Source organism: Chlamydotis macqueenii, chromosome 21 (genome assembly GCF_036417535.1).
Source record: "Chlamydotis macqueenii isolate bChlMac1 chromosome 21, bChlMac1.mat, whole genome shotgun sequence".
NCBI lineage: Eukaryota > Metazoa > Chordata > Aves > Otidiformes > Otididae > Chlamydotis > Chlamydotis macqueenii.
Window position 1 is genome coordinate 6,034,586 of NC_141576.1, and position 26,550 is coordinate 6,061,135.

A 26,550-nucleotide genomic window follows, 5' to 3' on the forward strand; every position below is an offset into this window, starting at 1 on the left:
CTGCCAGCACTTTTGATGGTTCTCTTCTCCTACGCTCCTCAGCTTTTCTCCTGGCTGTTTAATGTAAATACCAGCCGGGTGCTGGAGGCATCTTTGGCCCTCTGAAGTGGTGGTGCCTATTTGATCTGCCATTTGAAAGGACCTTGCAGCGGTTTGGCATGTCTACATCTTTTCTGCTTCTTCCCTATGTCTTTGTCAGGGGTATAATTTAGGACTAATTAGTTCTCAGCTCTTAGGGCTCACAAAGGAGCATCAGCACCTGGTGGCCTCTATTTGCTAAAGCCTTTATGAAACACGAACACGTCGCTCTTTCATCTTACTGTACAAATAATTAGAATATCTTAGCCAAAGTCCCCTGGGAGACGGTTCGTGCTTACACTTCCCTTCAGTGACTGGCTACTTCAGCGTCCAGAGCATGGAAGAGCCGCACGGCCAAGACCTCTTGCCTGTAGATGATGCCAGCCTTTTGTCTGTATTCCCGTGGGTTCCAGTCCTTCCTAAGAAGCTGTATTTCAGAATTGTGCCTGTCCTAGGGAGCAGCTGAAAAGAAGGGTGACATATATAGGGGGGTTGGACTGGATGACCTTTAAAGGTCTCTGCCAACCCAAACCATCCTGTGACTCTATGATATAGGCTTGGAAGAGGCGGGGTGGATGACAGGGAATGGTGTGTGTGAATGCAGTGGATCCTCTAACGACTCTTCTAGCTTTGTGGTCTGGTACACGGTGCATGCCGTGTTCTGGGGGACACGGGAGCCTGTTTCCTTTCTGTCAGACCCTTCAGCTCCATGTGGTTCCAGGTCACCCCATCAGCTCTGTACGATGGAGAGCTGCATGCGTGTGTGCTCAGCGGCAACACCTTGGGTCTGGAGTGCCTCAGCATCTTTGAGGCCAGTGGAGTTCAACAATGAAGGTAACAACACCTCAGTCAGGCGGTTCTGCATGTTGCAAGGTTGAATGCTGTTTATATCCATAAAGATCAAGATCTGAGATCTTTTCTTTTTGTGTGTGTGTGACATCTTGTCAGAGACAGACCTGAAATGTTTCACATCTCTGGGATTTCAACCTTTCGCAGTCCTTCCGCTGTCAGTAACGCAATCCCCTCACGCGTATTCAATTGCTGCCTTGGGTGATAATTTCCCTGCTTTTAATGTATGTGCACATTGAGGTTGAGTTACAGTTGCTGTGGGAACCATAACTTTGAGTTTTATGATTCAAAAAGAAGAAAAAGAGTATATTTATATACTTTATTTTGCGTATGAATCAACATGTTAATATTGATGCAATGGAAGAAGAAAGAGAAACAAACTTCTAAACAGAAAGCGTAACATGAAATACGGATCTGTTTATTTTCCCTTCTGCAAAGCTCCCCAACAGGCAGAATCCCTGCAATAAAAAGGGAAAAATTATGAACAAGGAATAAAAGGGGAAGAAAGAAAGCCGCAGAGAGCTGAGAGGTTAAATTAAACTGTTGAGAGATAAAATGTTTGCATTTACCAGTCATAGATGGCAACAACCTTTGCGTAAAACCAGCCAATAACTCGAGACACGGAGATCGGCAGAGCCCAGAACTCTCTGTGGGCAACTCACATCCCACCGCTGCTGTCCTTGTAGGGAAACAAAACAGACACCGAAAAACACATGGGGAGCCCTAAAATCTGTATGTGGTGCCTCTGCCTCTGCCCTGGGGGAGCTCAGAGATGTGTGAATTTAACACAGAAAGGTTTGTTCCTCACGGACTCGGAGGAACTGGGAGATGTCTGTAGAAGGCTCGAGCAGAAGACTGCGTTGCACTCTCTTTTTGCCTTCCTCAGAATGAGGAATCTGGTTTTGATCTCATACTGGTGTTAAGACAGGAGGAACTTTCTTCCAGTTAATGGTGTTAGATGGCGTAAATCAGGAGCAATGGGGGAGAACCGGGCTGTGCCGTGTACTGCAGAGGTGTTTTGCTTCCCAGCGGCAGCCAATACCGTGTCCTAGTCACAAGTTAATATGATGTAAGGTGCTAAAGTACATTTTGTGTATACCAGTACCTTTCCAACATGACTACTTCTCGTGAAGCCACAAAGTTATCTTTTTTCAATTCCTCTCTAATGTAAAAGAATACAAACCCTTTCCCTCTGCAGCCCACAGCCACTCTTTCACTGGCCACGCTGCCTACTGTGATTTAATTTGGTATTGATTTTTACTGAGCTGGTGTCCGTAACGGAAGGGAAGAGCCCAAATCACAAGTCACTTCTGAAAATTGTGACCAGCCTCTTACCAGCCTGCAAGGAGGATGATTAAAAATGACTGGAAAGGCAAAATCAATCAGGCCCCTTCAGAAAGTTGTTTGGGTGCACAAAAACAAAAAGCAAACATTAGCAATATTAAAATCAGATTCTTTCAAAAGCTTCAGCTGGTCTCCTATGTGACAGGAATAGCTTTGTTTCCTAAACACAGAGCAGGGATTTATTTCCAGAGCAGACAGTGATGGCTGAGGAGGAGTCACTCTAGTGTGTCAGATAAATAAGGTGTGTTTCTAACATTATTTTGCACTTCAGATCTCACAGAAGTCATAACAGCCTTCAGGACAATAAATCTTGAGAGCAGGTTATGGATTTAGCGTTTCAGCTCCAAGATAGCTGCTGTGGGAGAGGTGTTGAATGGGCACTCCGGTGGATCAATGGATTCTCCAGGCACGCGTTTCCCGGCTCGGCTGAGCTCTGACCCCACTGTGGTGAAGGCACTCGGAGGACTCACTTACAGCTCCATGCACTCCAGGCCCAGCTCCAGCTCCTCTTGGGGTCAAGTGATGGATTCACAGGGTCGCTATGTTCCTAGGAGCACAGCTCATGGATGTTTATAGATGTGACCTCAGAGAAACCTTGGGAAGCAGTGAAGCATTAGCATGCCCATGGGAATCGGATACGTGACTTACCTGGTACAGCCCAGTGTCTCACTCAGCACTTACTGTTAAGGTCCTCAGTGGGTATAAGCTGGTCTAAATCTGTTGGATTCACTGGCAACACGCTGACCACACTCATCTACACCATGAGAGCTGGTAGTTATGGTCTCAGATGGAGCTGAGGTGGTTGCTGACTGAGAAACACCTCTCATCAAGCCCAGATGGATGATGTGTTGTGGTGTGCTGATAGAGGGGGTGCCTGGAGGGAGAGGGGTCCAGCAAGATCTCTCCATCTCCTCTTGTATGGCCTGAGCGAGGTTTGGCCGGGCCATTTCTGTTCTTGCCTGTCAAATGTGCTAATCCTGCATTTCCATTACATCAATTATGGCCATAGCAAATATTTGATTTCGGTGAAACGTGAAAGGAAAGGAAACTACTTCTCCTTCCCAGCTCAGGGTGGGCTGGATGCGAGTTGGAGTAAAGGAGATGGGGAGAGAGCTGGGGAAGCAGCTCTCAGTTTGTGGATGGCATGAATATGTATGAGACTGTAATTGGCTCCCACACATAACCAAGGTGCCTGGAGGGCCAGGCATCCTTGCTAATTGTTGTAGACAATTAATAACTTAGATTCTACTAATGCCATATCGTGCTGTGCAACTATTACAGGAGCAGAGAGTGCGATTCCCTGCAAAAGCTGCTTGGAGATAGGGAGTGTTTGGGGATCCAGGCTCAGCGGCAGAGGAGGTCACAACTGGGCTGGCACCATTCTTGGCTCAGACAGCAATGAAGAGTCACAGAATCATAGAATGGTTTGGGTTGGAAGGGACCTTCAAAGGTCACCTAGTCCAACCCCCCTGCAAGGAGCAGGGACATCTCCGACTAGATCAGGTTGCTCAGAGCCTCATCCAACCTGGAGTCATTGTAAATCACAGCCCCAGTGGGAGACAGTGACACTTGGAGTGTCCGTCAGCCTTTGGCTGAGTTCTGGAGTCACAGTGAGGGAGAGCTCTCCCCCTCCTGCCCTCCCTGGAAACAGGGGCTGGATAATGAGTCTGTGGGTTTAGTAAAGCACAGAGCAGATCAAACCACATCCTCGTCCTATGCCCCGGCTTACACATAGATCCTTCTTGTGATGATTCGAATCTCGTAAGTCAGAAACGTAATGAGACTCCATTGTGTCCCACCCACAGAGATCTCCTGCGAACTGGATGACTGGTGTTGGTATGCAGCTTCCTGAAGCCCACTTGAGGTTTTCATGAGCAAGCCTGCCACCTGCCACTAAAACCTACTAGTGTTTCCTCTCCTTGGGAGGAAACACTAGCAGTTGTAAGAAGGGGATGTGGCAGCTACCCAGGTTGCTCTCTGTTGCAGAGCCTGGAATAGATGTGGACACTGTATTTTGGGCAACTCATGCCGGCATAAGCAATGGCTCCCTGCACGCCCTGGGGAAAGCTGGTATCCCTCTCAAGCCAGACTGGTTTATAAGTAGTCTGAGCAGTGATGGACCCTGGTTTTCGGAGGCTAACAAAGCTCCCTCTTGCTGGCTGTGATGCCCTTGTCACAGCAGCATTCATTCAGAATGGATTCCATTCAAATCTCAGAAAACTCAGAGAAAAAACTCAGAATCCGTTTAAAACCAAACAGCACCCGAGAGACTGCAGCTCCCTGGTGCTTCAGCACCCGGGAAACGGGTGGTGCTCCAAGCTGAGATTTTGCAGGCAGCATGGAGCACAGCGCATCTGGAAACAACTGATTTTTTTTATGGTTTTCCAGCAAGCTCCTCCATTAGCTACCTCTCCCTTCCTCTTTCTCCAGCGTTCGTGTACTTAGGCTTGCTGGGGTTTTAACTGCACAACTTCAGTGACTATTTGAACTTTCTCCTTTTTCTTTCTATTAAAATTTTTCCTGGAGTTTCATGCTAGACATAAGAAATTTCTTCCTTTGCAACTTTTCTATCGATCTTGCACAAATTCTGTAGCAGCGATTAGAGGTACCAATCCTACGCTGTAGATTTTGTCTTCTGTTTTTAATTTTTAATTTTTAATCCCCTTACCTGTCTTCTTCACTCTTTTTCTCTTTTGTCTATTTTTCCTGTACCCACATATCCCCTGCTTTTTTACTTTCCTTCCTCCTCTTTTGGACAGCAGGACCATGGCAGAGGTTCTGCCAGACCACAGTCCCATCCCTGTGGGCTGAAATGGGCTCCGTGCCCCATAAATTGATCCCTGGACTTCAACTACAAGGGGATCTTGGGAGGGATCCCAGATGCCCTGTTTCGGGGAAGGCTCATGTGAGCTACATTATATGGTTACAGATATGCAATTCTAAAATGTAGCTGCAGGGAAAAATGGGAAATAATTATAAATAGATGGATGTAACAGACTGCTGATGGGCACTGGTGGAACTTTAATCTCTGGGCCTTATTAAAGTAAACACATCCCTGCCACCCACCAGCTCTGCCCGTTCTCACTGCTTTGCCATCTGTTGTAGGATGGCTGGATGGACACAATTTCCATCATTTGTAGAACGTCCTCATGCGAAGCGCAGCAGGAAGACTGCTGATAGTTTCTGGTCTTCTAGCTCTGAGGAGACAAAGCTGGGCTTTCATTATAGGGAGGAGATCCACATTACTTCACGTGTAACTCTTTATCTTTGAGTTTCAGAACTTGCAAAACTTTTCCTGAATTTTATGAAACTCTCCTCATTTTTCCCCAGGGACAATGAATTTCCAAAACATCCCAGGGACTGCAACTTCAACAAAACAATTCTCTGCCAGCACCTGAGGCAGCCTGGGAAGCAAAACAAACAAGTAAAACCCAAGCCACACATGCTGCCTGAGCTTAATGCAAATAAATCACAGAAGTATTAAGTTTAGTTCTAAATCTCTCTCTCCATCTTCCTGTCTTTCCTGCTGTCTGTTTCTTGCCTAAGAATATTTTATCAATCTGCCAATCTGGGTTTATGTATAGTTTAGCTTTTTCCTATGGTTATGTTTTGGCTGTCTGCTTGCCTGTTTATACTTCTCACTTTATACTAATAACACTGTATTGGTAAATAGAGGCGTGCCACCAAAAGCAACTGCAAAAGATGTTTCTCCAGCTCCATCTCCCAAAGGACACTTTTCTCCATTTTGGGACCAGGGGCTCTTTTGCAGCGGTGGTTCCAGTTCTCAGCTCCAGTCTCCGCTGGAGGTCACCACATCCACGCTGGAGGCAGCACAGCTGGATGCGTCCCCAGCCAGGTTGTTGGTTTCCTCACCCGTGGAGTGGCACAGCCTTTCTCCCACATCAGCAGTTGAAGCAGGCTGATGCTCAGGTGGACGTGTCTGCACAGAGCAATACACCAAGCTGCAATGAGAACTGTGCTCCCGGTTTGTTCGGGGTCTGAAAACAGCACAAGTTTTTCTTCTGTGGCATAATCTAAAGCAGGATGCTTTTCCTGGCTAGGTGGGAGGATCCAGAGATGAAAGGAACATTTAGCCACTTGGTTTCCCAATATATAAATAGCAGTTGCTGAGATAACTCTGTGAGTGCTATTTTAGAGGGGGGGACAAAAGATTTATTTGCCAAGCGGATACCATATAGCACTCCCTGCGTGTCCGAGCAGTCAGGTAATGAGTCATATGCCCCATTGCTGGGAACTGGCCAACCTTTCTGATGTCAAAATGGAACAGGATTGATTTATAGCAGCTATGAATGGTCCACGCTTTCTCTCCACACTTAATTTTTTTCCACAATTGTAATATTAACATTAACAGGAAAAATACCCAATATAATTGTGTGGAATTTGAATGACACCTTCTCTTGCATTAATCATTAGGCCAGAATGTGCCCTGGTTTGTTACGTGCGCACTGGAACATTTCCCATATATTGTTCACAGCAATTTACACCAGGAGAGGAAGGTTTGGTTTTGAGGAATTCTTTTGCTTGCTAGGAATTTCTGACTTAGAGCCTTCCTAGAAATTTTCTGTTTTCTAGGAATTTTTTGAGCTAGAACATTGCTAGAATTTTTTTTTTCCAGGAATCTTTTCTGTTTTATAGGAATTCTTTGCTTTCTGGTAATTTTCTGACCCATAATCACTTCTGCAAGCTCTCCGGGTAGCTGAAGAGATGAGTGACATTTCCTTGTGGTTCCAAAGAGGCAGTGGGTATGCACCCTCGTTTCAGCAGGTGAATGAATGGTTTAGTTTGATTTCTTGCCCTCCTCCTTTTTCTCTGATTCATATTCCGTTCTGGCTTCCTGGAGCAGGCACTTCTCCCACCTGATTCTCAGCAGCACTTTATTGTAGTGCTACTGCCAATATGCAAAACCTTCTGACTGTCCCCACTGCGTAGCTAGTAGAGAAGGAGTAAGAAAGGATGCTTTGCTTAAGCATATTTTATTTTTATTACTTCAGAAAGGAATATCTGAAACCGCAAATATTTCAGCTTAAACTAATATATTTCAGTTCCAGACAGTGCCTCTTAAAGATTTGTATTTCCAGTGAACAGCTGAAATTTTCTGCTGGTACGGTAGCGCATTTTTTGAGAAGCTCTTTATTCCTATTTATGTATTTGGAAACAAATGGCCAGGCTTGAAAAGCTTTGAGCACTCACAAATTCTGTTACAGGTAATGGGAGCTTCAGGTCTGATGCTTAGGGGGTTAACTATCGATTTGAAAACCTACCTTTTGGCATCTGGATTTGAACATCTTGGCTTTTTATTATTGAAATGCCCTGACTTTCTCCCAGTGTGACTGATTCTCCTTGTGGTGTATTCCTCCGTTGGGATTTTGCCATCATCAGAGAGATAATTTCTGAAATGCATCAGGACACAGAAGGCTCTGAGTGATTTCTGTCTCTGACACACAGCAGCTGAGAGGACCTGAGACTTCTGCTCCTGGAAGGTCAGGCAGCTGCTAGGGCATTTCTATCAGTGAAAATGCAGTTGAAGAGCTCAGTTAACAGCTCTCCCTCCGCGGTGTCGGGGGGGCTCAGGGGACCAGTAATGGAATATGGCACTCTTTGCCTCTGCTTTACCAGTTAATATTCTCTCTGGTGAGTCATAAGTGACAGCTAGTGCCAGCTGACTGTGATTTTTGGCCTCTTTGATGTGACCTTGTGGAGCCAGATTCAGCAGCCTTCCTTCAGTGCTGTATGCGGGAGAGATGGATGCAGCGGGAGGAGGGATGTGCAGGCTGTGGGTGGAGAGCGCAGCTTTGAAGAGGCAAGTTTAGAAATCACCAGTTTACCCTTCAGAGTTCACTAACACTGAGGTCTGGGTGTGGTGAAAGGTAAGAAGAGGCAACAGTGGGCAAATAAATGACTCCCCAAACCTCCTACTCCAGCAGGCTGTACAGGAGGGAGCAGAAAGCTAGAGGAAAGCCAAGGCAGAGGTAAGCCAGAGTGACTTACTTGAGATCCCAGTGTGGATCCGAGGTGTCCACGAATAGAGGAATAGAGGGGTCCTCTGGACTGTGATGTGCCTCAGACCATCCTGCTTCTTTATAGATTGTTATTATTTATGTTTATACCATGACTAATTTGAAGAAAATCTGTCTGTCGTAACAGTTTTATTATGTCTTCCCTTCTATGTTCAACTCCTACTATGATCTCTGTGTCTTATTTAGGGACCGTTCTTTAACTGGAGGGCAGGTAAAATGGTGTTAGATGCTTCACAGGTGGATGTGAAAAAGAAGAGCTGAACAATTGCAGAGGGCTTTCTGCAGACTCTGGGGCTCAAGGAGGGGACCAGCTTGACAGAAAAACACAAGGGAGACACAGGGGCCAAAGATGAACTGCGGAATAGGAATAGGAAAAGGAATATGAATATGAAAAGGATTAGGAAAGGCTGAGCAGCATCTGCCTGAGGAAGACCATTAAGAACAGGGCAGCACTATCCCGGTTCATGGGTCCCGGCAGGGAGACAGCTGCTACATTTGTTCTGCTGACTTCCACCTCAGCGTGGCCTGTAAAGTATAATCTCACCGGGAGGCACAGAAACAGCCTCATCTCTCTCCTCTCCCCTGTGTCCTCTGAGGAGAACACTGAAATAGAGAAAGGATGTCTTGTTCAAGGTCGCGTAGTGAGGCAGTGGCAGAACGAGCCAGGGATGAGCCTCAGGGCTTCCCCAGTCCCTGGCCTGCATCCACTGTGCATTCACTGGCACCAAGCAGCTCTGCAAATCCCGCATTCATTACAATACAATAAAGCTTTGCTGCATGGGTCTTTTTTTTTTTTTTACGATGTCTCTCAAAAACCCAAGACTGATTTGCATTTTAAAACTACCAGTTACAGCTCAGGAAAATGCTATTCAGTACTTCCCGGAGCTCAGGAGGAAAGATTCTCTCTCAGTTGTTCTCTCCTAGTTCTTTTGCCTCAAATATATTTTTGTCCAAATTGCACAATACTTATTGGTAATGTTTATGTCATGAATATTCATGACATCCTGGGGCTTCAAGGCTCCCATCGGAAAGGCGAGCACAGGAGGCATGGCAGCCCTGACACCCCGCGCTCCATACGTGCCGGGTAGAGACATCAGGGTGAGAAGGCTCGTTGGGTTTGGATGTGAGCCGTGGGATGCTGACGCAGCCTGGGAGCCTTTGGGGAATGCTAGTGAAACCCCATTAAGCAGTGCAGTGCAGGCCTTTTGAACAAACAACTTCCATTAAAACCATTCGCTTCACTTAATTGCAAGGAAAAGGCCCCACACCCAGCAGGGGTTTTGAATACTCTCTCTCTCTCCTTACATCTGTTTCTTTTTCGCAGGCAATCTGCAGCTTGGCCTCCCTTTCCCAAACAGTTTCCGAACCGGGGAAACTCTTCCTGTCACCAAAAGTGTAGGATTAAGCCTGTCAGCAGCGGCCATTTAGGTTTCCAAGTGCAAATTTACGCTGTTGCTTGAATGTAAAAAAGCCTACCCCTCCTGTGCTCGCACAGAGGCAGCTGCCCGCGGGCAGGACGAGCCCGCAGCTGCCCTCCGCCCGAGCCGGAGCGGGCTCCAGTGCCGAGCCGCTGCCGCGTGCCCAAGGCTGGGTCACGCTTCCCTTTCGCTGAGGTGGCTGAAGGCTTCCAGGCTCACTGCCGTTCAGATGGTGCCATCTGGCTCTCATGAAATATATGAGAAATGTTATTCAATAAAAGAGGGGGCTGGCTGGCTGCGTGCCTTCACCTCCGTGCTCTTTGGGGAAGGGATTGTTTCTGCATCTGCGAAATGCTTAACATAATTTTTGAGCACTAGTGTTGCCTGAGTAAGAAATAACAGGCTGGCAGCTGGAATTCAGGCCTGAGTCAGTGGTAACGAGAAGCTGTTTTGCTTGATTGGGTCAGGGCTGAGGTTTATAAATACACGCCACACAGAAATAGCTTGTGATGTGGCTTTGTTAGTTTTGCGGACAGAGGAAATATCCCTTTCCTTGATGTCCCTTCAAGCAGGATGTTTGGGTTAGGAAAGGCGAGGAGGAAAGGTCTGAGTTCTCTGACAGGATGACACTAGGAAACAAAGAGCACAACTTCAAAGGGGCTGAGGGATGTTTCCAAACAGAGCATTTTGTCCCCACTCTCCGTTCTTTTCCTCTGAAAATATGCTTTGTCTGCAGCTTGGCATCCTTTGGGGATTGCCCCCGGAGCTGAGGGGTGTTGGAGGTGCCTGCTGATTCTCCTGGCAGCTGATGAAACAGCAGCTCTCTGGCTTTGGGGGCTATTGCCCTTTCTTCCCGGGTTTCTCCATTGTTTTTTCTCCACTTTATTAAGCTTACAAACAGCCTTGCTTTGAGCCCTGGCTAACAGCAAGCACTTGGAGAAAGCTGCTCAAATAGGAAAGATCTGAACTCACAGGGTCTGATTCTGCACTCAGCTCTGTCACCATAAACCCTACTGATTCTTAAGCACTTACTCTGCCATTCGTGTAGCTGAGATCAGGCCCACAGACATCAGCCCACTCCTTTTTCAGGCCCCCATGATCTTGCACTCCCTCACGCACAGTGTCACCCTTCGATCCGGACACTTCTCTCGAACAGCCGTGCACACGCATCCATTTACGCAAGCAGGGGTAGCCTTGTGTGTTCTCCAGGGACCTGTCCTCAGACTCCGCGTGCGCTCGTGCGTACGCGCTCACACGTATGCATTTCGCTTTCCCGAGCCTGGCTCCCAAGCCAGCAATGGGGTTTAATGGAAGCTCAGCGGTTACCCGGCCCTCTCTGCTGCGGGACGTGCTGTCTGGTACAAAGTTGAAAGCCTTTCAGGCAATCAGGCAGTAATAGACCTTGTGGAAGCTGGAAGTCCCCCAGATAAAATTTACAAGGCCTAAGAGAGACTGCCTGGCATTATTAAATAATGCTGTAGTAATGAGCACCTGAACAGGAAAGATTGCTTGGGTAGCCTTCCTCTGCATAGATGAGCAGTCAGAATTTCAAAGAGGGGCCATAAATATAAGCACGCAGAATGGCCAGTGGTGCCATGGAAGATAGTCATGCTGAGGCTGTGAGAAGGTTAGAGAGCATGAATAAAGGGGAAGATGTTTTCCCCCAGCTTCCCAGCTCCAGAAGGCATCCCTTAGCCAGGAAAGGCTCTAGGAGCAGCAGCAATCCTTTTCCTGCCTGCTCGTGACTGTGCGCCTCCGTGCCTGCGGGCAGGCGTCGGTGAATACGCAGCTCACTGGCGAAGACTGCAGTACAGTGCTAATGTCTCTTGGTGTCACGCGTGTGTTTGTGTACCTGCGTGGTTAACGAGGACAGGAGCAGCACGCAGCACCTCGGCCTGTGTGCACGGATTGGGTTAGTAAAGGCCACAAATAACGCTGATGCTCTGTAGACGCAGTTGTGTTGTTAATGGAGTCTGCAAGAAAGCACCGAAACCTTTGTGTACGGGCATGCACAAGTAATATAGGCACAGTTCGATACCGCCCGTGTTTACATGCACGGGTACTGCTGCTTATGTAGGCAGTTCTAACCTGTGTCTCAGTAAAACATGTTCAGTGTTGCTGATTTAAACTAGTAATGAACTGTTTACTCATTTTGGCCACACATGCTATTTTGCTGAACACTTCTGTGAGACCTGAGGCAGGGAAACGATAGCAGTCAGAGGGTGATGCTCTCTGAGCACAGAAGGGCACAGAAGGAAATGTTAAGCCAGGTGTGAAGATTTCCACTATGCACCATCCTGCCCCTCTCATCCCCAAATATTTGAAATGTTTTATTTCCTTCCAATGCAGAATGAAAAGAGACTGAAGTCACAGAAGTTGCCATAGAGCAGGACTGTCAGCCCTCCAGTCACCCCTTCCCATCCAGGTGGGTATTCCATTGTGGGGCTCTTTGAGTGCTGTGCAGACCCCTGCGTGTTCATGGGGTGAGGTTTTACAGGTGAACGTGGCAGTCTGAGGGTCTCTGTATCGACAGCGAAAGGCATATTCTTCATGTGTATATTGCAGGTGCTAACACAGCGAGAGGAACTCAGGGCTAGAGTAGCTCTATGGTGCGTGCGTGAAGGAATGTGTCGTGTGTGTTTATGCTGTCAGAAAACCATGTACAAGTTTTAAAAGCTAAAGCTGTCGAAGCTGATGTACTTCTGCATGCGGAGAGGAGATGAGCACGGTTCGTCCGTGAGCAGGTACGTCAGCATCACTTTGTGTCTGTTGGCACGTGTGTGCATGGCAGGACTCCGCATCTGCATGTGCGTGTGCACTGCATGCCTGTGCAAAAGAGGGGAGCTGGGGCGGACGATGCGCTCACACGTGTGCCTGTCTGTGCCTGGAGGGCTGTGGGAAATGCTCCCAAGGAGAGCTGCGTTACTGTCTCAGTGCTCATACGCAGCGCTGACTGATAATTCCCTGCAGTTTGCTGGGCTCTGCTCTGTGATTGATTGAGCGCTGTCCCTCACATCAGCATGGGCTCCGCTTGTATCACCGGCAAAGTTAGAAAAAGCAATTTTGCCCTTTACTGTAAACTTGCAGTTTTCATCAAAACTGCTAACCCCTCCCCACCACCTTCTCTGCAGAAACCCTGGCAGAAATGCGCCAAGCTGCTAGAATGCAATTTTACTTCAGGAGCCTCATTAAATTTGTATTCCTTGGAGCCCCACAAGGAAGATGATGGTCTAGCTTTGTCTGCCTGGCTTCCCATTCACTTTGGGTGATGCGTCAGAAAGAGTGCACTGCCTCCGACACAGCCGCCTGCCTGCAGACAGGCTCAGGTGATGGGCCTTTTTTACTGCGCCGCTCTCTATTTGTTACTGAATTGGCAAATCTGTTTAAAAACTAGGATGAGGGATGTTTTTCCTAGGCACCATCAACACTGAAGTAAGCCAGAGCATTGGGAAAAACACGCTTAGGTCACCTCTGTAATGTAGCCTGATTAAAAACCATTCCCATCAGGTAGTTCAGCAATTTACTGACATCATCCTGCTCTTGCAGGAGTCGGCGTTATTCTAACAGGTCACCCCAGGAAAGAGGCCAAGGATGAGGGGAATGGAGACTCAGCTGTTCTCCCCCTGCCTCCAAAACCGGAGTGAGTCACAGAAGAGCGCACAATAAACAAATGCAATACTGCTGTACCCAGCAGTCATTAGAGACCTCCTGTCAACACCAAGCCCCTGTACTCAGGGATGTCTTTATCAAAAACAGGGCTCTCTTGACTCCCTAAAGCCAAGGCGAGGGTCTGTTTTCAAATTAGATGACCAGCTGTGCAGAATGCCTAGCTGCGTAAGGGGCAAGCACGAATATATATATAAAAAAATTTCTCTACCACCGTAGTTCATAGCCTTGCCCCCTCCCATTGACTCCTACTTAATTCAGGGATTGTTGCTGCATCCTTCTACCACTGAATGCGTATAGATGTCTTCTACATGAGCATTTATCTAGGGGTGAGGGTGCCAGCAAGGAAACCCGAGGGCTTCTTCCCGGAGTCCTGGCTCTTACCACGGGCTTGGACCCGCAGCTCTGCCCGCTTGCTGCAAAAAGTTTCTGGCAGTTTCTGTTGCACGAAACAGAGACCGGTACCGGGGTGGTGTCAGAGCCGGATCCCCTCCCCTCGCTCCGGAGTCTGTCGCACCGAGCATCCCCTTCGCTCTCCGCACGGCAGCCGCGGACCGAGGCCGCTCTGAGGGCGGGCAGGGCCCCCCCTCCGTCCCCGGAGGGCTCCAAGAGCAGCCCGGGCCTCCGCGGCTCCTCCCGTTACCCGCCCTCTCCGGCGGGGGGAGCGCGCACCGCGGCCCCTTCCCGAGCGCTCGGGGCCGGACTCCGTGACGGGGCTGCCCGCTCCGCCGCACCGGGGGCCGCACCGGAGGCGGGCGGGGGCCGCGCACCGGGCAGGGTTTATAGCGCGGCCGCAGCGCCGCCCGCAGCCCGGTGGGGCGGCGGCAACGGGCAACGGCCGGGCGCGGAGCTCCGCAGCGGCGGGGGCTGGCGGCCGCCCCCGGGGGCCGGCGGGCCGTGCGAGCAGTCGGGTACGGCGGAGCGGCGTTAAAAGGCGGCGGCTGGCCGGGAGAGAGCGGCGGGGAGCGGGGATCCGAGACCGCCGGTACCCGGCTCTGCCCCGGCATCGCTGCGAGCCCGCGGCCGGTGCCGCCCGGGCGGAGGTGAGTGCTGCGTTCGGCTGCGCGGAGCGGCCCCGGGAGGGGTGCGGGGGGGCCGCGGGGCACAGCCATCTGCCCCCAGCTCCCCGGCTGTGCCTGCGAAGGGGGCCCGGGGCAGGCGGCGGGGGGGGGGGGGGTAGGTCGGGCTCCCCGGTCCTGCAGTGGCAGGCGGTGGGTAGAGGGGAGCACAGCTTGCAGTCATTCCCTTCCCACTTTTTTTTTTTTTTTTTTTTTTAAGCCTTCCACCTCCTCCTCCCTTCCCCCCCCCCCCTTTTTTTTTTCTCTTTTCTTCTGCGAATATAACAGATAAATCCCTCAGTTGTGTGTTTAGCCAACTCTCCCTGGAAGCTCTGGAGAGTTCATGAATATGCACAGAGGAGAGCGTTTCCCGGGGAGACTGCCTCTGTAATGCGCTGATGGAGCCGTGCCTGCGGCAGGGCTGTGCTCCTCAGGGAAAAGTTGGGCGCCGGAACTGAGCAGTTTTGTGTCCCCTGCTTCACGGAGGGTTGGCCTGCCTCCCCGAGGAGGAGGAGGAGAAGAGCTGGAGGAGGCATTTACCATGCTCAGGGATATTAGCAGGTCCAGCCGGGCAGGATCCTCATCTCTGCTGTCAGATGTTTCTTTAGAAGATGCAAAGAGAATCATGTACCTGGCACGTGTAAGGTAACCTGCCTGGTTTGTGTAGTCTTGTAGAGAAGCTGACTTTTGCTGCCTAAAACCTCCAGCTCACTTAGTAAGGGCATCACACTGCTTCGCAACGTTCCCAGCTGCAGCCCAGTCCTGGGCCCGTATTATTCCAGGAGGTCTCTAAATACGTGCCGGCCTGTGTCCTGGAGAAAATGAACTCTTCCATGTTCATTCCCAGTTGGTGATGTGATGACCAAACCAAAAAAGTGGGGCTAGTTGCCACTGGCCAGGTACTGAAAGCATTTGAGAAGGGTGGGAGCTGCTGGGAGCTGGGTATAACTGGAAACCGCCGGGACCGAGGGAGCGAGATGGAAGCGTCAGGTTCCCTGGGTGCGTGTGGGACCTTGCGTCTGCCTTGCCGCTGCGTCCTGTGTCGCTTGCACTTTTGTTTTGTGCACAGGCACAGCAGCGTGCTGGTTAGCAACCTCAGCTTGTGCAATTATTAGGATAGTATTTTGACAGCTGTGCTGAGTCTGTTGATGTAATGTACAAGCAAATAAGTTCTTTTAGAACAAGGCTGATGCATGCCTTCTTTTGTGGCTGCAAGACTCAAGTGGGATGAGGACTTGTGTATTGGGAGAGAAGTACTTTTGCAATTCAAATGACAGGAAAAACACAGAGACTTTTTTCTCACAAAGCCATATAGAGATACACATAGAATCTGCTACCTTAAAAGCTCATTTTTTAAAAAACAATTTTCCCATGAAAATTTGGGTGAGCTTTTGAAACTGGCTTGCTATTCTCACCAGTAAAACTTTGCTCGGGGACAATATTTTTCCCTCTTCTTCCCCAACAAGTTTGTGAAGTGTTGATAAAGGTATTATCCACAGCATCAGCTTCTTTTGATTGCTCTTTTAGGCTGCGTGTCTAGATGGAAACCTAGCAACACAATAACTGTATTGAAGGAAGTTGTTTCAATAGCTACGCTTCTTTTATCACACTGGATGCATCTTCAGAGGTTAGACTCATCAAGCTGATCTCTTTACCCCTTTAGAGCCTTATAGTTTGATTCCCTAAGGCTGGAATAAAACAGACCTGAGCTATCGAAAAAGACAACAGAGGTGGAATGGAAATGCTTAATATGATAAAAGGTCCATTCCACCTTTCTTCTTGCTTCCCCTGTGAATACATGTGGTATTCCCATGGGGAAAATACTGCACCAGGGAGGGAGAATGCCTGTCGAATAGAAAAGCGATTCAAGGGGAAACTAGCCATGAGCATTTGTGACCGTTTCACCTAGACACGCATGGGGAAAAGCTAAGGGACAAACGGCTCAGAGCAATATGTAACGGTATCATGTGTGAGAGCCAGACTGATGCTTGGGGAGTAGCGTAAATACCGTCCCAATCACCTGCTGTGGTGAAGATTGAGATTCAGTTTGTGCAATATACAGGGCCAAATTAATCCTCAGGAGTGGAAAAAAAACCCCAACCCCTCAAGTCACTGATGCTCTATCTAGCTTTACCTCACGGGCTGTATTCTAGTGTTCTTAGCTGTACTGATAAACGGCCTTGTTGTGCATGGTCCCTCTTTACAGCAGTGGGGTAAGGGCCTGTTCCAGGGAGTCAGGGTGACAATATCTGACTGTCTCTGCGTAGTTTGGGGGCACAGAAATGAGGAATTTGACACCCATGACATTTCTGCTAGTTTTCAGGTGTTTGGGGAGAATGCCTTTGGTAGTTGCTGACATTTCTCTCGCAACCTAGTGTATCCTTGGCCACGCCTCCCCAGATCTTGTGCTTTTTCAGCATTGATGAATTAAACATCACAAATGCCTTCGTCGGGCCAATAGAAAAAGCGGTTAAGTTACAGGAGAACTTTGACCACTTCTGTATCTGTAATTTCTGAACTGTTGATGAGAAGAGTTTTTAACGAGCTGTGTTGTGCAGGAGTTTATGGCGGTAGCTGCGATGCGTGTGTATGTAACTGCGTAGCATGAGACTGTTAGGATGTGTGCGTTTCACTATGGCACTGGGGGAAGGTATGGATACGGTGTTAACGTTTTGCGTCCAAAAAACCACAGCACATCTGAAATCCTCCTGTGATGCCAGTGCTCTGAGATAAGTGCTGCTTATAAAAAGATTTGCCTGTTGGGTACAAGTACTTAATAAATAGGCTTGACTGAAACTGGAGAGGGATAGGAGTTCATACCCTGACGGCATATGGAAAATCTGGATAAGCTGTGATTTTTATTTCTGAAGTTTGAACAGGTCCCTCTGTGAGTCCCAGGGTCTCTGGGTGATGCTGCCGTGGTCTCTATGCATGCCAACATGCGGTAAATCCTGGCAAGGCTCTCTTTAGCACGAAGCATTTAGCATACGGTTGGTTTAATCCTCTGATCTTATCAAGCACTGACATAAATGAGAACCGAACAGATTAATTCATTCTAAAAAATCAAACCCTGCTACATTTCTCAACGTAGCGCACAAGATTTCTCCTTTCACTTACTCGATTACTTCTTTATCCATTGTTTGTTTAAAAGTATCCAGCTGTAGATTTGGGCTCTGTGGTGAAAGATACCCGGTCATAGGCTCTCCTGCGATGTGAGTTTAGCTGCTCGTCAAGTAGCCTCCGGGGATCTCAGGGTCAGAGCCAGTGGTGCGGTCTGGGAGGCTTGGTTCCTGCCAGTTGTGAGGTTGGCAGAGGAAGGAGTTGCTGGTGGGCGTGGGGACTCGCTACCACCTTGGCGACAAGCAGTCCCATTTACTTTTTGTTCCTTTTGTGCCAGTCAAGAGGAGTGGAACGTGTCCTTCGCCTTGCTCCTTTCCGCACACCTCCCTATTTCTCTCTCTATAGAGATAAACCAGTCCCCATGAGGTGTGTGTGCAGGCTGCCATTTGGCTCTGTGAATGTGTGGCCAGGGGCAGGGGAATGTGTTTCCAGAGCTTGTGATGGAGCTGAACAATGAAATACGAGTTTCTAGCACTCCCTTATGTCTCCCCTGCGATACCACAGAGCAGGCTATCTCTTTAAATGATTGCTTTCACACAGATTTACTTGAGTTCATTCATCTTGATGCAGCCTTACCAGGGTGAATTTTCTCTGATTTTTACTGATGTCTTTTCTAAGTGCTGGATCCTGCCTCTGTCTCTTGCAGAGGAGTACCCTGTGTCATGAATAGCTCTGCTGCATTCGGTGAGCTGTTTAAAGAGTAAGGTGCTGTGGTGCCTGTGACTCAGACCAACGCCAGCCAATTTAAAGGACAGATTAAGCGCAGTGTGAGTATGGATTGCAGTGTCTGGCCCTTAATGAATAATTCAGGAACGTGGAGGAGACAATGTAAGAGTTAAATGCTTAATCTACCTGTATGTGAAGTCAGCAAGAGACTTTCTGTTGACCTCTGTCCAGAATATGTTTCAGCATGGGCTTAACTGTGAGTTTGTAAATTGTCCCATTGACGGCAGTAGGCTTCAGGCGTGAGCTACAACAACTGTCTGAATTAGCACCCAGGAGAATATTATTTACAACCCTCTTGCCTGTCATTGTCTGTCATTATCTGTCCTCAGCAGCACTGTCAGAGAAGTTTTCTGAGGTCTCAGCGCTGCTTTTATAGTGTTGAAAAACACAAATACTAATAACTAGAGTGCCACACCATTAACAGGAGAAAATACAGACACAAAAAGTTTGGCAAAACAAGCTTCAAAAGTTTAATTTTGGTTGCTTAGAGTTGGGGATGATGCCCTCCTTTTGCAAGTACAAGGCACTTGCGTGTCGTACAGATTTCACCAGAACTTGGATGCTCAGCACTTCACAGCTCAGAAGTCCCCTTGTGTCTCTTCCTGCCAGTGGCCGAGATCTGCCTTCATCGGGGGTGAACTGGACCCCCAGGCACTGGAACCGCTGCTGGGAGACCTGTTGTGGTGGGGATGGTGGAACAGCTATCTGCTGGTATGAAGCAGAGGATACTCTGCAGCTCCAGCTCTTGTTTTGTGCTGTGGGTCTGCAGTAACTGTGGGAATCCAGTCCTTCCAGCTGCTCCGGAGGGATTTGCCCTTCCATGAAGGTACAGTTCAGCGCTAGTCATTAGCAGCGCTGATTTTGTGGTGATCATTGACTTGGAGGGGCAGAGCATCTCCTCTCTCTTGTTGTAACTGAAGGTGTAACTCTTCCAGTGAAATCTGTGCCCTTGCTCTCAGCGTGCAGATCCTGGCAGTGCCGCAGGCTTTGCTCGTCCATGGGGAGGTAAGCGTGCCCGTTGCAGAGCGGGGCCCCCGAGGCGTAGGCTGTCTCCTGCGCTGAAATTAGGGCTTTACACATACCTGACCCTTTTTTCCTGTTTCGAGTTCTCTCTGCTTGCCAGGAGAAGAGGTTTGGGGAACAAGACTGGGATACTTTCCCTGCCATTGGTCTTAAGACAGTAGGCTTGAAAGTTCACACAGTTAATTCCTGATCTTTGCCAAGCTCTGTTAATGGAGAAGGACTCCTTCTGAATGGAAGGCAGTTCATGTTACATAAACAGTGGAGAAGGGGGAGAGGCCAGTGTGTTTGCAGGGGGTGAAAGACAAACTGGCAGTCATCTGCTTCCTAAACTGCTGCTGGTCTTGGCTCTCTGCTTCTTTATGGGGGAGAGTCAGAGGCGGGAGTCGTTTATTTTCTGCCTGGACTTCAGGGTGTGGATGTTGTTGCTGCTGGGGCCTGGTTCTGCAGCTGCGATCTCGCTCTGTGTAAACGCAGTCATGTCAGTGAAGTCACTTTGGATTTGTCACTGGGAGTGTGAGCTCAGGATCTACCTGCTGTAATGACTGCATGGACAAGCTTGTGTGGGCTCCTGTCTGATGCTGCCACAGGGTTTCTTCTCATCTTACTTTTGCATAGCAGAAATTTCTTTGACTTGAACACAGGGTAGGGTTCTAGAAGATCTCTAGTTTTACTCTAAGCTTACTTGGCTGGCTGATGTTGGGCTAGCAAGTCGCAGGGTCTCTGTTTTTTCATCTATATGTGGTAATATAGATTTAATTAATAATAATGTCTTGCATTAAATTGGCACTTTCAATTCCAGGATCATTCGGCTCAACACATTGTTTCTTTCGCAGTCTGTCTACAAAAATGTATCGTGGGAGCCCTGTTTCCCCTGCCTTCCCATGTTGTTAAAGGATCTGTGTGTTGGCAGAGCAATAGCAGAGGAGGAAATTCATGTGTTAGCATCACCGGCCTCAGCTGGGTGTTAACTGCTTTCCACTTTATGAGATTGAGCATAGGAGGAGCTGGGACATCTGGTAATCAAAGCAGAGGTTTGGGAAGAGTTGGGTCCTGTGGTTGCTCTGCCACAAACCTTGTGGTTTTGAGCAGATCTGGAAGGTCACTGTAGCAAAGACAGCTCTGGGGTTTGGATGCCTCGGTTTCTGGGACCCAGTTTGTGTCACCGTTAGCTGGAGTTGTAGGTGCCACTGCTGCTCCTCTAATGGCAACTAAAACCAGGGTCCGCTTAACATTAGTTGTAACTTATCTGGTCTGAATTTAGCTTCTGCTAAAGTCAGCAGAAGTTATGGCTGAATTCCAGCAGCACTGGAGCTCGGCTGTGGAGCCTTGCTTAATTCACTTGCAAACTTGTGTGTAATCCCACCTGTTTCCCTAGAGGAAGAAGGCAATTTGATCTGATAGGTGTTTGCAAGGGGTTTATGGAGTCTCTGATAGAATGATGCGCAAATGCAAAGTGCTCTTTGCTCCTAGGGGGATGTGCTATATGTTGACTTGTTTCTTGGCTCTGTTTTATACGTAGGAGCTGAGAATGAATTGGTTTTGCATGCTGTATTAATGTCTGTGGAGACAATTTGAAAAAAAAAAAAACAAACCAAAACAACACCTAATCCTTTTTACTGCTTGGGGTACTGCTGAATATACAGCACGCTTGATTCTCTGAATCAAATAATTTGTCTTTTTATTCCTCCTTTTAACAAGGCAAATGAATTCCTGAAGAAGACGGGGCTGCAAACTCCGATTGAACTGGAGCCTAGCTGGGCATTTCAAACGTGTCTGAAAAAAGCCCAAAGCAACCCTGGCTCCCGCTTGTAAATCAAACCTGGCCAAATCCTCCCTCTTCGTATTTCCTCTGCCGTCCCTTTCCCTCCACCTCCCCCTCGCACACCCTCCCGCTGGCTCTCCAGCTAACAACTCATGCGCCAAGTTTAATCTCCGAGCCGATTTATATTGGCTAAGTTGGAATGGAAAGGTGGACAGGCCCACAGGAGCATGAAAGTGACTCAATAAAACAGTGGGCTCCGTTTAAACTGAGGGCTGTGAGTCTGGACAATATAGACAACAGCTTGTTCTGAAAGCTAAATCTATTTTGCTGGAAAGCTTGGGCTAGTTCTTGAATGATGAAGAAAGCTGCTGCTTTTGGTGCTTCCTGCCAACAGCTGCGATTTCCCGGACTCCAAGCTCAGGACTTGCAGGCTGTGGTTCCTCAGGACCCACTGAGCACTTGTTAGGGCTTTGGACTGGCCCAGTGTCAAATCTATGGACATGCTGTTAAATGGAGTGTCTGACAACCTAATGGATGTGCTTCAAGGCATTTTTTTCCAGATCCAAACTGAATTTTGCTTACAAGGCCACCCCTTCTTTTTCTCCCAGTCTTAACCTTTACGCCTTGGCTCTGTCACTTCACACGGGGCTCTGAGACAGGCAGCAGGTGGGCAACTGAGCTGTGGTCTCTGGTGATCTTTGGTCCCTGTCGCTTCTGTCACTGATGTCAATATATTTGTGCATGGAGCGTGGTAGAAACACTGCAGCATCATAGGGAGCTGCGAAACACCACCCTATGACAACTGGAAACAAGATGTACCAGCAGGTAAATGTTTCATCCCCTGTGACACTGCTTAAGCTGAAGAAAAGAAGCTTCTTTCTTGTGTATCTGCTACATAGAACCAGTTCCTTGGTGAAAATTAACCTCACACTAGCTGCAGAGTTCATAGCAGAGTTCTGTGTGAGTAGTACAGTACAGCATTTGACTTTGTTTTGATTCCAGTAACGGAGAGCGATACTGTAAGGAGCAGAGACAGATTAAGTTAAGACTGTGACAACATTTCCTTTACGGGCCTCTTGCTGCTTCTTGTATTTCTCCTGTATCTCTGATGTGTTGTGGGGGAGATCATTCCTTTTGAATCCGGATCTTGGCGCACATGCGGCTAAATTCATTCCTGCCTGTATACCACCTGCCTACGTTCCCATCTATTCGGTTATGTTGCAGATCCTGGTACTCTGCGTTTCCCTTCCTCTGGCTTATTTGAGGAGTGCCTGCAGTGAGTTTGCTCCCTTACTCAGCCTGATTTCCAGAGGGCCAGGCACAGTTCCACTTCAGCATAGGGCAGTGGAGAAAGTCCCTTAGAAAATCTGTGTACAAGTGTTTGTGCAAGAATAGCCTGTGTCTGCTTGTGGAGGAGGATGCCAGGAGGCTCTGGGACAAGGCATGTTGTGAAAGGATGGGAGATGGGATCTCAGACTCCAGAACATGAGAGCAATTCAGAAGCAGATGATGTGATTTGCACCAGGAAAGCTAGAAGAACTAATAGCAGAGCCACGAATGTTTCCTTAGATTTTGTTTCAGCTGCAAGACTTGATCCTGCAGTTAGCACAGGTAACATCCCAGCCTGTGAATGCCTGGCTGAGAAGCGTGGGATGCAGTAAGGAAGTGGGAATCATCGCCTGAAATGCTTTGATCCTTTGCCAGATGGCAGTCCCTTGGTATCCTTTGGGCTGGGTAATTGCCGTTCACGAGCTCCGGAGCTCGTGCAGCTCACATGGCTGTTACTCTGGATCCTGGGTGGTAGAAGGGGAATGAGGACGAGGATGGTGTGTGCCTCTTTCTGCATTGCTCCTGTGCCAGGCTTAGATCGTGTTCTTCCAGGTCTGTGCTGGGAGGAGAAGAGAGGAGAGAGAAGGGACACCGCTGCTGTCTCAGCTCGGTCCTGGTGGCCTAAATCTGTATCCTACAGACATGGCTTCACTGGCGGCTTCTGGGAGCTGCCGCCAGCAACACTCCCTCCCTTGCACAGAGACTAATGGGAACCAGCTCTTAGCATCTCTTGTCTGTGTTAGAAAGCATCCCGGATTCTCCCTGAGATGAATGCGCCATTAAAGCCTGTTTACTTATTCGGAGAACCTGCCCCGTCCTCTGTTAGTGGTCTGCAGGACTGTGCTCGTTGAGCTGTGGTGATATTTAATGTGAGTTTCTGCATGGCTGGTGCAGCTGGCAGTAAGCTTTAAGTCCTTGTACTGGCAGGGGATCTGCTGACGTGCTGTTCAGGCACTGAGGCATCTTGTCTCCACACCCTCCCCTTCCCCTCAGGAAGTTTTCCTTCTATTCTGGAAAACCCTGTGTTCACTCAGGTCCTGCTTCCGAGCAGTCAGCTGTGGCACTGGAGGCTCTCCAGCCTCTGGGTTTTACACCTCTGCTTCTAGATTTCTCGCTGATCCTGGGAAGATGAAAAAACAGGGCTGATTAATCTAATTCCAGAACCAGCAGGTTTTTGTGGGAGAAGAGAAGCTAGCTGCATATGTTTCAGGGGGAGAGCGAAGTGTGGGAGGTAAGGCAGACGTACCTGCTCAGATCCCACTTTGTAGGCTGCTGAGAGCCAGCGAGAAACAAGCCACTTTGTGAGTCCCTCCTGATCCAGTAGTGAGTTTTCCAGGGATGACAAGAGAGCACGGTTTGCTGTAGTTATTCCCACTCAGCTGTAGTGACTGTTAGGATGAATTGTCCCCAAAACTCAGAGATAAGAGGCCATGTCTATAGCACACACGAGCTCAGCTCAGTGCGTGGAGCTGGAATGGTGCATGAGCGACCTTGGGCATGTCTTCTGCTCCCTCATTTATGAGAGAGCTACAGCATCACCCATTCCTCTCTCATGCTGGTGTGTAGAAAACCCTGCTGAAGAAGAGAGTCTGATTGAAATGCCATGGGAGCTGTGTCCCCACCACAGCTTGCAGTCCTTACAGCCTTCCTGTTGTGAATCTGGCATTTTCTGATGTCGGTAAATTAGAGCAGCCAAAAGGCAAGGCCTTTTGATCCATCAGTGAGGCTAGGTGGCATCTGGAGTGGGACACTCTGACCCATACGACTCTGACGTGTGCAGATGGGACTTTCTGTACCTCCTTCTCCTGGAAGGTCAGATCATGATGAGCAGAGCTGGCCAAACATGGACACTTGAGGTGAAGGGGAGTAGTTGCATCATTTTCTTTTAACCTTAATAGTACTTTTTATGTTGGAGTGGCAAGAAGTGGAAATGAAATTGCTGCATGTGCTGTGGTTGGCGTTCCTGCATTACCTTTTGTATCACTGCCCACAGAACCACAACCAGCAAAGTCCCCTCAGCCCAAACTGCCGCTTAGGCTGCTGCTGACAAAGCAGCTCATGTGCACAGTGAGGAAAAAATTGCCCTCCTCCTGCTCAGTAATGAACTGGCAGCTTATGGGGAGACTCTGGAGAGGAGCCTTTAGGAGAGGGTGTTTTGATTAGTCCCAGAAGCACAGCGTGCACACAAGCAGGCTATTGCTGGGGAGCTGCAGATGGAGGAGAGCGCACAGCCAGCCCTTGTCTTCAGACTTCCTCCCGCTGCAAGGAGCAGGTGTGGGGAGCAGGATGGGAGCTGGGAATCATGCAGCTGAGTACAGAGAGGTATCAGTGCCCACAGTGACGTAAACTGGGGAGCCTGAGCACAGGGTGGAATAATAAATGACTGGCAGAGGCTGACAGCAGGACTTGGCTTTTCTTTTCAGGGCAACAGTGGTGTGGGAAGCTTGAGTTTCTCTATAGAAGAGCAGCACAAAAGCTTTGGGGATGGCAGTTGATTCCAGGGGCCAGGGAACTGGTGAATCCTCTCCGTGGTTTGAGATGCCGTCCTGGAGTGAGTGATACTTCTTGGGATAATAATACAAGGCCCTGTTCTGCGACAGCCATCTGTATTTATTGGTATGTAAAGGCTTTGCTATGAACACAAAATGCTGAGGGGCAGACTCTGGACCGTGGAAATCCACACACCTTTAACAAGCTTGGTAGGTAGGTGGGATCCTGGGTGCTTTTGAAGTCCACGTCAAGGCACCCAAAGGCACACAGCTGCTCCAGAAGCCAGCCCTTTACTTAGCAACAGCGAGTGGCTGGGGCTCAGACAAAATTGAAGTAATTTTGGTAGTGGTTAGGTAAGTCATTTCCGAAGCGTATCGGAGTCTCGGCTTGCTTGGCACCTGTGTGCAGAAACCTGTAAGTGCCACGTGCCTGAGTGACAGCGGGACCTTATCGTTCACACAAGCAAGGAACTCAAGTGGTAAACATGGCACAAGCCTGCAAGGCGTGTTTCGTGAGATAATAACCAAGAAGCTGTCTTCTGACACCAGTGATCATTAGTTACAATGGCCAGGAACAAATTATTGTATCAGGAAATGAGTTTTCTTTGGCAGTGACATGCACGTTAGCGAACTTGTTGTGTTGGTTCACCTCTGCAGCAGTCCTGGGATAGCCGGGCACTGAACATGTGTGGTTTGATTCCAGCAAACCCTGGTGACTTTCCCCTTTGAAAAGTGCCAGTTTCAGTACTTTGAAGCAAGTATTTTGGGCAATTTATTGTGTCCTTTTGGATTTTTTTTTAATCTGTCAGGATACAGCTTCTTCCTGGAGTCACTTTGAAAGCAGCACCCTAGGACAGACCTCACAGCTGGTACCTGCCAGAGTCACGGTGGGGCTGCCTCAGTTTCCCAGACTAGTGCCATGTGAAGGTCTCCCCTGATCCAAGGCTCTGGGATCACTCTTTTTCCTAATTAAGGAAACATTCAGGAAAAGTGTGGTGTTAAAATAGGAAACTTAGATGGCTGAGCTAGTTCTTATTGGCAGGCATCCTATTCCTGGGAAAGCACAGTCAAGCTGCTTTTGCTCTACTTTTTGCTTTTGCTGTACGTCCTTGTGTGGATCACAGCTGTAAGGTTACCTAGTTCTTCTGCTCACTTTCTCCTCAAATAGCAAAGCAAACACCTTTTAAACCAGTCTCTCACCCTTTCCCCCATATACTGATCTTGCAGTCCCTTTCTCCAGCCTGTTCTTGTCCACATGGCTGGGTTAGAGGTAAAAAGAGATGAGGGAACTGATGGGCCTTGCACTCTTAAGTCTTGCTGAGGTGTCCCAGGTACTGGCATGCACGTTGCTGGTTAGCATAGCTGGTGTGAAATTGTCTCTCATTGTGGAGTTTGGATGTCCCTTGCCACCATAGAGGTTACATTCCGTGGCGATGGTTACGCTTGGCGTTACAGCTCAAATGATGCTTGCAGAACAGAGCAGAGTTTGCGGTTTGCTGTACACAGCCCCTATCTGTGCCATTCTGTGCACTCTGAGAAATGAGGTATCTTGTGTGTCTAGATACCCAAAATAAGTGTCTATTTTTTTCCTTCTGATCTCCTGAGCTCCTGCGTGTGTCAGATGTGGACTACGCCGCCCCCTCCTTCCCA

At 48.6% G+C, this 26,550-nt stretch overlaps 2 protein-coding genes across 7 annotated transcripts in view; both read left to right on the plus strand.

Annotated features, from left to right (window-relative positions):
* UBIAD1 (UbiA prenyltransferase domain containing 1) overlaps nucleotides 1–12,124 on the plus strand; it is a 100,799-nt gene extending 88,675 nt beyond the window's left edge. The window contains exon 5 of the transcript XR_015260850.1: nucleotides 12,077–12,124. The gene's annotated coding sequence lies outside the window, so the exon portion shown is untranslated. The remainder of the gene's footprint in view (nucleotides 1–12,076) is intronic.
* Nucleotides 12,125–12,999: 875 nt separating this feature from the next.
* DISP3 (dispatched RND transporter family member 3) overlaps nucleotides 13,000–26,550 on the plus strand; it is a 40,659-nt gene continuing 27,108 nt past the window's right edge. For 5 of the 6 annotated variants that reach the window (XR_015260834.1, XM_086764489.1, XM_086764492.1 and 2 more), the window contains exon 1: nucleotides 14,308–14,436. The gene's annotated coding sequence lies outside the window, so the exon portion shown is untranslated. Of the gene's footprint in view, nucleotides 13,054–14,307; nucleotides 14,437–26,550 lie in introns of those variants that run through there. The other variant, XM_086764490.1, reaches the window with a different exon arrangement.